We start from the raw sequence: 11,565 nt of genomic DNA, 5'->3' as shown, positions 1-11,565 counted from the left end.
GTCTTTTGTGCTTTATATATCCATTATATAATATATAATCATATATAATGATTATGCAGAGTGATTTTATATGATGATTATGTTGTATATGTATACAGCATCTATTATATATACATGTATACAGCTTCTATTATATATATGTGTGTGTGTATATATATATATATATATATATATATATATATATATATATAGAGAGAGAGAGAGAGAGAGAGAGAGAGAGAGAGAGAGAGAGAGAGACAGACAGACAAGTGTCCTGGTTTTGTTTCTGTATGGGGGTGTCCAATTGCCTACAGGTGGGCTTTGTGTGTGTCTCACTCCACACTCCCCCACTTTCACATTGATGGATCTTTTGTTCTGTGTCTCTGATGCGTGTTATCTGATTTCATTGACACCTCATGATCACACAGGCTTGTGTGCTTCTTCCATGTGAACTTTGTTACTTCTCAGCTAGATGGCCTTTAGGAGCCCAGATGCTATATCTTTTGATAGCCAGGCAGCATCAACTTTCTTCACCACATTTGTTTATGCACCATTTTGTCTTAATAGATTGTGTCAGGAAGCTGAGCATCACGGAATGCCAGGTTATTAGAACAAAGTGTTTTTTCATTGAGGGAGTATGGGAGTAGAGGCCCAATGTCCATCTGCTACCTTAATACTTAACATATAAATATACGTACATAGATCTAATTCCTTCTCGTCATATATAAATATATTTACATATATAAATGATAGTATTTAGAACTCTATAAATGCCCTTTGTCCCCTACTTCTTTCATCTATTTCCTTTTACTTTCTTCTTGTCCCACTATCATGTTTGGCCTTCATCAGTTTTCAGTAATTCCTCTTATTACATTGCCCTTCATCACACCCTACCAGGCATCCTACAACCTCCTCAACATCGATTTTAGATCACTTGTTGTGCCCTTGTCCCCAGGTCAACAGCCACTTCCTTTCCCCCAATTTCCCATCTCCTGTACCCCCCAGAACCATCAGTCCCATTTTTTTCTCCTCTAGTATGTTTATCCTACCTATCTTATTTAGATAGACATGCGGAGACAATCATAAGCACAAAAACAAGACAGAACAAAACAAAACAACAAAAACAAACAGAAAAAACTAAAAATCATTCCAAATTGTTTGTTGACCTTCAGGAGTATTTTACTCTCAGTTGAGGCTGATGGGGTACCATGCCTTGGCCACACACTCTATGTTTTGTATTCCACGGGACTTCATTGCTTTGCTCTTCTTGCTGCTCTGTTGCATGCACTTAGCGTTTGGCCCCAGTGTAGTGGAGTCAGATTAGGCACATTTCCCACACTGTGCCACTAGTGTTGTACCTCATAGGGCTATGGGTCATTGAAGGATGCTGTGTCTTGTGGTGGGGCTGGCCCTATGGTCCTCTCTGTGCATTGGCTGCTTTGAGCAGGAATATCGTCCTTGGGACTTGGTGGGCCGTGATGTGAGGGTGAACACATTGTCGCAGTCACTTTGTTAACCCATTCAGTAGAGGGATTCATGTTTTCACTACCCCTCGTCTTTACCAAACAGAGTATCTTTTCCAAGGAATGATCTTTTCTGATAATATGTGCAAAGTATATAATATGAACTCTCACCATCCTTACCTCTAACTAGCACTCTGACATTACTTCTTCCAAGACAGACTTGTTTGTCCTTTGCCTGCCCAGTGTATGTGGGATATTCTTGACGAGAACTACGATTCCAATGCATTCATTTTTCTTCAGCCTTCCTTTGTCCATCTTTCAAGTGCACATGAATCAAGTGACGATAGCATGATTTGGTCAGGTGAACCCAGCCCTCGAGGTAATATCTTTTCTTTTCAATACTCTAAAGAGACATTGTTCAACAGATTTATCTAATGCAGTGTAACTATTGATCTCTTGACTGTTACTTTCCGTTTTCAGGGTTTTTGTTTGTTTGGTCTTTTTTCCATTAGCTAACAATTTTTCTGGAAGGAGTTAAAATTTACTCAAGCTTTAGATTAAGAATTGTGATCAAGGAGGGAACTAGTATCCAACCTTGTTCGTCACGCAGCCTGCCCCAGAGCTCTGAAATTGGAACCTGGACTTAGGACCTAGGGGAATGGTGAGCCTTATATTCCACATATGCATGACTGGGCAGGAGAAATTTTTTTAAAATACGTATTTCTCTAGTAGCCTGACTTGCTGATTAGTTTTATAGGAACACTAAACCACACCCCTGTCAAATAACTGCCGCTTCCCAACTCCTTGCCTTAGATGCTAATGATATCCAACTAGCCACTCAGGCTTCTGCCTCCCCCACTTTATCACAGCACAGCCTTTTCCCTCAACACTCATTTTGTTTTCCTACCCCTTCAGCCTGCTGGTGGAGCATGTTTTACAAGCTCATGGCCACACACTAGCTATCCACCCTCTTCCTAGAAGCCCAACTGTATGGATGGGGCATCCTAGGATACAAGCAAATAAGCCCTCTCCAACAGTTTGTGTTGCTTTTCATCAGTTAACATTATTTAGAGAGCTTGAAACCCGTGCTCTGGGCAAAGATGAAAAAATGGAAGATAAGTCATCTCTTTCATTGATCCGTCTCATGTACCTTAAAGCTTCTGCCTACACCTTGGCTCTTGTCATCATCCATTTGCCTACAATTTGGCATTCCTTGAGTGTAGGGTGCATTCTTTTCAAAGGCTTTATCATTGGGCATCCTTAAACACCAGAGCTGCAGAGAGGAGGAAATAAACATCCCTCTGGGCCTGTTTCCTAGTTACGGCTGTCTCTGCATTGACCAAGTCACCACTAGAATTTGCTGTTCATGTCCCTCTGTGTCTTGTTGTCCACTTCAAAAAGAACTTTCACTGATTAACACACTCTGCTGTGCATATTACTGTGGGCCTATAATGGACTCCCCCAACCTTAGTCATTTCTTAACACTTACTAGATTATTTTACTCAAGGAAATGCAAGCTGATAAAGTTTGAGGAAGAGCTCAGATGGGTTGGAATGTCATAGATTAGCATGATTCATTTTATTACTTTATCCAACCATGCCAAGGGTTATGGACTGAGGTGGATGGAGTGTGGTCTGGTAAAAACTTCCTTAATAAAATATCACTTCTGTGATAGTTACATTATCTGGTGTCAATTTGAGAGGATTACAAATGACGCGGTGAAGTCTGGCCTGTCAATCAAGCTATAACCAAAGAGGACTCTGTGTGAATATGGCCTTCTCCTCAAAACTCTGGAACTCCTGTTTTTCCTCCTTGGAGGTGGCATACACTTCTCTCTCTCATCTCACTCCCCGAGAGATGCTCTACTGACAAGACACATTGCACTACACCCTGGAAGCTGGAGAAGCCACATGGACCTACCCTGCTTCAAGCAGACTGTGGAGCCAGAGAAGCCACATAGAGACCTCTGCCTGCGCTGAGATGCTTATAACTTCACTGGAGCCACAAGACTTCCAACCCACTGGCCTGTGATCCTTCTGCATTTAGCATCACTGCATGTATTTCATAAGACTGAAGAAGACTTTAGAGATTGGTATTGTACTTGATTGGAGATTGATGTGGACTGAGCTGGGACGTTTTCTCAATATTCAATTGCTCTTGTATATAAATCACTTTTTTGAATGAATCACTTTCTTATATACTTTGGTCTATGAATTTGTTTCTCTAGTCGACCCAGACTCACACAACTTCTTTAAATTAGATATCTTATGAAAAACAATATTTATCTTCAGTGGGGCTTGAGGTTATTTATATCTTTAATACTTCCACTTTAACATTAAACATTATGTGTAAAGATATATATTAAATGTGAATAATGACATTAGAGGAATTATCAAAATGAAAGAAAATATATAAAATGATGAGGCATTGAACTTGAAATCATGCCAAAGTTAGGGTAGAGAAATATTTACTTTGAAATAAAAAATAAAAGAATAGGAATGATCTGAATGTGGTAGTGGGGAAATAAGAAACAGGAATAAGGTGTGACTGTTACTCAAAATGAATAGAATCAATTCCTTATTGTTTAAATAATAATTACGATATTAGGGAAATATATTTATAAATTTTCCCAGATTTCTGTAAATCAAGGGGATGTAGGTGTTATAGTTAAATAATCAGGAAAAAGATCATTGAAATAAAATGGAGATGAAAAGAATAATTATTGATGCAAAGATGTACAAAAAATTACAGCAACAAATGCATTGATCTCATATGATAATTCTCTAAATTATTTTAAAGTATTTTGCACATGTTGTAATGGCAAGGAAACAAATTAACAAAAATATTGTCACAATGAGTTTATTGATTTGGACTGAAACATATATTTGTCCTGAAAATTCATCTATTGTGATACCAAATGAAAGTGGTTGGGTTTCTCTTTGAAGCCAGCGATTCACAGTATAGGTCAGTCCTCAACTTAAGCAGTAAACTCCCAAGTCTATACAGTAATCCAAGTTCACACTTGCCATTTTGGGGAGACCTCAAATCCATTCATCCCCTGAGACTTAGAAATACCTCCTCCTCTGACATGACTGCCAATGAAGCAGCCCTGAAAAATGGAGTAATGTGCTCTCTAAGGATATGGTGAGCTGTTTTTAATATAAACTCCCTCAGATTGGACCATGGCCTTCAGTTAAGTGGGGCAGGTGATCACTACTTAGAGCAAGAAGTGCAGGTCAAGAACCTCACATGCCTAAGTCCACACTCTCTTCTGTTTCAGGTAGCAGATTTGCCACACAGAAAAAAAAATCTAAGCTACTCTAGGAAGCTAGAAACCCGGGACTACTGTCTTGAAATTTCAGGCATCACAAAGGATTTCAACTTCTGACTGGGTGTGAACCAAATTTATTTGCCTGACTCCAGTATTCCCAGTGTCTCTGCTTTTTATTTAGAGTACAGTTAGTTTGATTTCAAGAGGATTGAGCTACAAAAATGGTGAAGTACTACAGAGACCTAGGGTATTTGCATTTCACAGAGTCAGGTTGGACTGGAATTGTTGGGAATTCTATGCCCCAAGACCTGAAGTTATACCATATGGTAAAAGCATTAGAGGGGGAGGGGGCAAGAGCCTAAGCTTTATAAAGCATTCTATTGCTATCAGATGCATATGTGGTCTAAAGTATTGGATTACTCTGATGATCTTCCTTTTGATATTTGGGGCTAGTTTTATAAGGTGTCAACATTCCAGTTTGGGCCTTGGTTCTTTGAGATGGGCAATAGAACTTTCTGAGAAGAGTGTAAATATGAAGCTCAATTAAAGGACATGAGTTCTTAGCGCATCCAGAGTCACCCTTGCTTCATCACTATGGTTTTCTTTATTCCCTTCAGGCAGTGGAACATTTTCATTAGAGTTCTACAGGTGATAGATTGAAATCTTACACTGTTTGGGGACACACCTCTAATGGCCTCATCAAAGTAATGAGTCTGATGACAATGTGTCCAGTTAATCATAAAGTAGAAATTTCTTACTCCTTATTTTTATTTATGGTTATGGTAAGCTTTATAGAAGCATTCCTCACTGATGATGCCCTTCAGTACAACAGAAGGAAACCCTGCCTAGCCTTGCGCTATATTCATCATGCTCGATATAAATTCACTCCAATATTGTGCTATTGTTCAAGTACAGCCATTGAAGGTAGTTCCATTTTTTTCTTGACTTAAATAGCAATTTTTCCTTTTCCTTCAGTCGATTCCTTTCCTGTAACATATCCCATGTATGGGTGATTCTACCTCATCATCTTTGCTTTTTCATAGGATTGGTCCTGCATTTCTTCCAAGACACCAAAAACAAAATATACAAACTCAGCCATAGAAATGACTCCAAATTACAGTACCCTTAAAGTTGGGGGTCAAACTGTCCTGGAGGTTTCTTACACTGTAACTTTGTACAGTCATAGAGCACCTTGTCTTTCTTTAGTGAAGTGGCTGGCAGTTTCAAACTACTGACCTAGCAGTTGGCAGTTCAGTGTGCCACCACTGCTCCATCTTCCAAGGGAGATTTGTTCATTCTTCATGCTGTCTGTGGAATAGTCAATATTCAGCACCAGTACCACAACATTCAAAGGAATTAATTTACATGTTTGTTAGTAAGTGTCCATTAAAATGCATATGGGGTGTTGAAAATATCATGGCTTGAGTCAAGCTCACTTTAGTCCCAAAGTGATATCTTTGATTTCAACACTTTATATAGGTCTTTTGCAGAAGATAGCCCAATAAAATATGTTTTGATTTCTTGACTGCTGTTTCTAAGGATATTGATTATGAATCTAAGTGAAATATTAATCTTGATTTCAAATTGTGCTCAAACTTGTTAGGATGTAGCTTGTTAAATTATTTGTATGGATTTTTTTTTCATTTTGCTGGGCTGTAATCAATTCTCAGTGCTATCATCTTTTATCTTCATTAGTAATTTCTTCACATTCTCATAACTTTCAGCAAGAAATATTTCTTTGTACTTCACAGGCTCTTAAAGTGATTACATGTAATCCTGATACCATGTTCTCCATATATCTATTTAATCAGAATATTTTAACACTTTTCAAATAGTGTAATTCCTGTTTTTAAATTACATGACATTTTGTTTTTCTGCCTGAATTACTTGCTTTTTCCCCTAATGTAATGATTACTATAATTACAATAAAACAGACCAACATTTAAAATGGTTTTTTATTTATTTTAAAAATTGTTTTATTAGGGGCTCATACAACTCTTTTTACAATCTATATGTAACATCATTTGTGTCCAGCACATTCGTATATATGTTGCCATCATCATTCTCAAAACACCTGCTTTCTACTTGAGCCCTTGGTATCAGTTCCTCATTTTCCCCTCCCTCACCTCTACCCCTTGATAATTTATAAATAATTATTATTTTATCATATCTTACACCATCCGACGTCTTCCTCGCCCAGTTCTCTTCTGTCCATCCTCCAGGGAGGAGGTTGCATATAGACCTTGTCATCTGTTTCCCGTTTCTCCCTCACCCTCCCTCCACCCTCCCGATATCGCCACTCACCACTGTTCCTAAGGGGCTCATCTGTCCTGGATTCCCCATATTTCCAGTTCCTATCCATGTCAGTGTACCTCTCCCTGTCCAGCCAGTTATGTAAGGTAGAATTGGGATCATGATAGTGGGGGGGGGGAAGGGGGGAGGAGGAAGCATTCAAGAACCAGAGGAAAATTGTATGTTTCATCGTTACTACACTACACTTTGACTAGTTCATCACTTTCCCACAGCCCTTCTGCAAGAGGATGTCCAATTTCCCCCAGATGGGCCCTGAGTCCCCACTCTGCACTCCCCCTCATTCAAAATGCTATGATTTTTTTTTGTCTTTGATGCCTGATACCTGATCCCTTCAATGCCTTGTCATCTCACAGGCTGGTGTGCATTTTCCTTGTGGGCTTTGTTGTTTTTCAGTTAGAAGGCCCCTTGTTTATCTTCCAGCCTATGGGACCCCAGATTCTATATATTTTGACAACTGGACACCATCAGGTTTCTTCACCGCACTTGCCCATGCACCTGCTTTGTCTTCAGCATTTGTGTTGGGCTAAGCTGGTGTGCTTCTTCCTTGTGGGCTTTGTTGTGTCTTGGCTAGATGGTCGCCTGATTGTCTTCAAGCCTTTAAGACCCCTGGTGCTATATCATTTGATAGCCAGGCACCATCAGCTTTCTTCACCACATTTGCCTGTGCACCCATTGTCATCAGCGATCGTGCCAGGCAGGTGAGCACCTCAGACTGCTGAATTTTAGAACAAAGTGTTCTTGTCTTGAGGGAATACTTGAGCTGTCCATTTGTTTCCTTAATACTAAACCTATAAATATATGTACATAGATCTATTCCCCCCTCTTCTTATATAAATATATTTACATCTTTATGTGTCTGTATTTAAATCTCTATGACTACCCTTTGCCTCCTAGTTCTTTCCTCTGTTTGTGCTTTCCTCTTGTCCCACTATCGTGTTCTGTCTTCATTTGGGTTTTAGGAATTCCTCTCGGTTACATTGCCCTTGATCCAGCCCTGCCCGACGTCCCACACCCTCCTTGAGACTGATTTTGGATCACTTGTTATTCCCTTGTCCCTGGTCTTGTTAACACCCTCTTCCTTTCCCCCACCACCCCTACCTCCATGTCCTCTTGGAATTGTCATCCTCTTGTTTTCTCTTCTGGCTTGTTTATTCCGCCTATCCCTTCCAGGTAGACATGCTATGTACTATCACAATATTGAGTACCATGAAGCAACAACAGAAAGTAAAACAATAGCTACAACAACAACAACAAACACACAAACGTATGAATAGTTCAGGGTCTGTCTGTTTTCCTTCACAGGTGCTTTCCAGTCAAGTCTGATGGGGTGCCATATCCTGGCACCGCCTCTATCCCTGGGGACTTCATTGCTCTGCTTCCCCTGCTGCTCTGCTGCATGGCCCCAGGGCTGGCTTCAGCATGGTGGGCTCATAGTGGGCATAATTCTCACTGTGTGTCTCTAGTGTTGTCCCCAATGGTGCTATGGGTCAATGAGGAACGCTGTGTCCCACAGTGGGGCCAGCCCTATGGTCATCTCTGTGCATTGCTTTTCTGAGCAGCAACATTGTCCTCAGGGCTTGGTGAGCCAGGATGTGCGTCACTCTTCTTTTTCTTCCCCTATACCCCCTCGTTGGCTCCTGTGTGCTCTGACCAGACCAGTCCCTCTTCCCCTCTTCTTGAGCTGTAGCGTCAGTGCTGTCCTCTGAAATGGATTCTTCTTTGGGGGAGGGTGGTGCCGTCCACTTAGTTGGTAATGGGACCGGCCCCACAGGCCTCTCTATTGGTTCGCTGCTTCATGTCAGTGTGTTGCATTCTTGTCTTGGAGCTCCGGGTTGAAGTCTTGTCTCTCTTTCCCTGTGGAAACACAATCAACACCCTCCCCCTGTGTGGGTTAGTGCCCGGTTCCCCCGGCTACCCATACCTTTTTCTATCCTCCCTTTTAATGGGTTACCATATGTATCCCATATGTATCCCTGAGTTTAGTCTGGCTCCTGACATATTACCCAGACCTCACCTCAGGGATGTATGTATACAGCATCTTCTTCCCTATGCCCCTTTTGAATTTTTTTTTTTAAGCTTACCTCAGTGAACTCATGTAGTACTTGTCCTTTTGTGCTTGGCTTACTTCACTTATCATAATTTCCTCTAGTTCTTCCCATGTGATGATGTGCTTCATGCGTTCATCATTGCTTTTTAGGGGTACGTAATACTCCATTGTATGTATGTACCAGAGATTTTAAATCCATTCGTCTTTGATGGGAATTTCGGTTGTTTCCAACTCCTTGCAATTATGAACTGTGCCGCAATGAACATTAGGGCAAAGATAATCTGGCTGTGGTTGTACATACCTACAGGTCCACCAGCAGGGGACAAGAGTTCCTATCTCTCCGCATCCCCTCCAACACTTGTTACTTTCTGATTTCTTGAATTGGGCAATATTGGAGGGTGGTATCTCATAGTTGTTTTAATTGGCATTTCTCTTATGGCTAGAGTTCTGGAACATTTTCTCATATATTTATTGGCCATTTGGATTTCTGCCCTTGAGAAACTCCTGCTCAGGTCATTTGCTCACCTTCTGATAGACAAATGGTTTTTTTCTTGTAGTTTAACAGTGTATTGTAGATTTTAGTAATGCCTTTGGCTGATGTGTCATTGCTAAAGATGTTTTCCCATTCTGTAGTCTCTCGTATTACTCTCTTGGTGAATTCTTTCGATATACATAAGTGTTTTATTTTTAGTATGTCCCATTGGTCAATTTGTGCCTCCTCCGTGTTGGTGTCCTTCCCGATTTCCAATAGCCTATGTAATCCCTGTGCCAAGGTTCTCAGGTTCGTCCCAATTCCCTCATTGAAGGCCCTAATAGTTTGGGGTTTTACCTCAAGGTCTGTGATCCACCTTGAGTTTATTCTTATGCATGCAGTGAGGTAAAGGTGTTTCTTCATTTTTCTGCAGCTATGTATCCATTTTTTCCAGCACCATGAATTGAAGAGGACATCCGCTTCCCATTTGATACTTTTGGGTCCCTTATCAAAGATCAGTTGTCTGTATGCTGATGATTTTATTTCTGGGTTTTCAGTCCTTTTCCATTGTTCTGAATATCTATCGTTATACCAGTACCACACTCTTTTGACCACTGTGACTGTGTAGTAGGTGTTAAAGTCTGGTAAAGCAATCCCTTCAACTTGCTCCTTCTTCGTGAAGAGTTTCTCTGCTAATTCTAGGTTTCTTCCCTCTCCATATGAAGTTGGTAATCTGTTTGTCCAACTCTTTGAAGAAAGATGCTGGAATTTGGATCAGGATAACATTGAACTTATATAGTGCTTTGGGTAGAATTGACATTTATGCAATATTGAGTCTGTCGATCCACGAGCATGGGATCTCCTTCCATTTGTTGAGGTTGTCCCTGGTTTCTTTTAATAGTGTTTTGTAGTTTTCCTCATACATGTCTTTTGTTTTTTGAGTCAAGTATATCCCTAGATATTTCGATTTATGTTTGGCTCTTATGAAGAGTACCTCCTTTTTGATCTCCTCCTCTGTGTCCTTGTCCAATGTGTATAGTATTGCATTAGACTTCTGTTTGTTGATCTTGTAACCTGCTACTCTGCCATATTGTTTCCAGTACTCCTCTTGTGGAACTTTTAGGATTTTCCATATATAAAATCATATCTGCGAATAACGATAGTTTCACTTCCTTCCCCAGATGAATACCTTTGATGTCCTTTCTTTGCCTTATATTGTTAGTTAGTACCCCCAGCACAATGTTAAATAGAAGTGGGGACAGGGGACACCTTGTCTAGTCCCCTTTTTCAGAAGAATTGATCTTGTCTTTTCTCCATTGACTACCACATTGACTGTTGGTTTTTCATATATAGTTTGTATTATATTGAGGCATTTTCCTTCCATTCCTATCTTCTTGAGTGTCTTAAACATGAATTGGTGTTGGATGTTGTAGAATGTTTTTTCTGCATCTGTTGATAATATCATGTGGTTCTTATATTTCTTCGTTTCATTGTGATGAATAATACTAATGGTCTTTCGTATGTTGAACCATCCCTGCATCCCTGGTATGAATCCCACTTGGTCATGGTGAATTATTTGTTTTATATATTTTTGTATTCTCTTGGATAGTATTTTGTTAGGATTTTTGCATTGATATTCATTAGGGAAATTGGTCTGTAGTTCTCAATTCTTGTGGGATCCTTGTCCAGTTTAGGTATCAAAGTTATACTACCTTCATAGAAGGAATTTGGAAGTTTGCTATCTTTTTCTATGGTCAGGAAGACTTTGTGTAGGATTGGTGTCAATTCTTCCCTGAATGCTTGATAGAATTCACCAGTGAATCCGTCTGGTCCCAGTGTCTTCTTGGTTCATAATTCTTTGATGGCCTTGGTTCATAATTCTTTGATATACTTTGTCTATTGATATGGGTGTGTTGAGGTTCTTGATGGCCATTGTGAATAATCTAGGGAGGGATTGTTTTTCCAAGAATTCATCCATGTCTTCCAAGTTTTTAAATTCATTGGAGTACAGTTCTTCATA

Source organism: Tenrec ecaudatus, chromosome 15 (genome assembly GCF_050624435.1).
Source record: "Tenrec ecaudatus isolate mTenEca1 chromosome 15, mTenEca1.hap1, whole genome shotgun sequence".
NCBI lineage: Eukaryota > Metazoa > Chordata > Mammalia > Afrosoricida > Tenrecidae > Tenrec > Tenrec ecaudatus.
Note: the sequence above shows the minus strand (reverse complement) of the source record.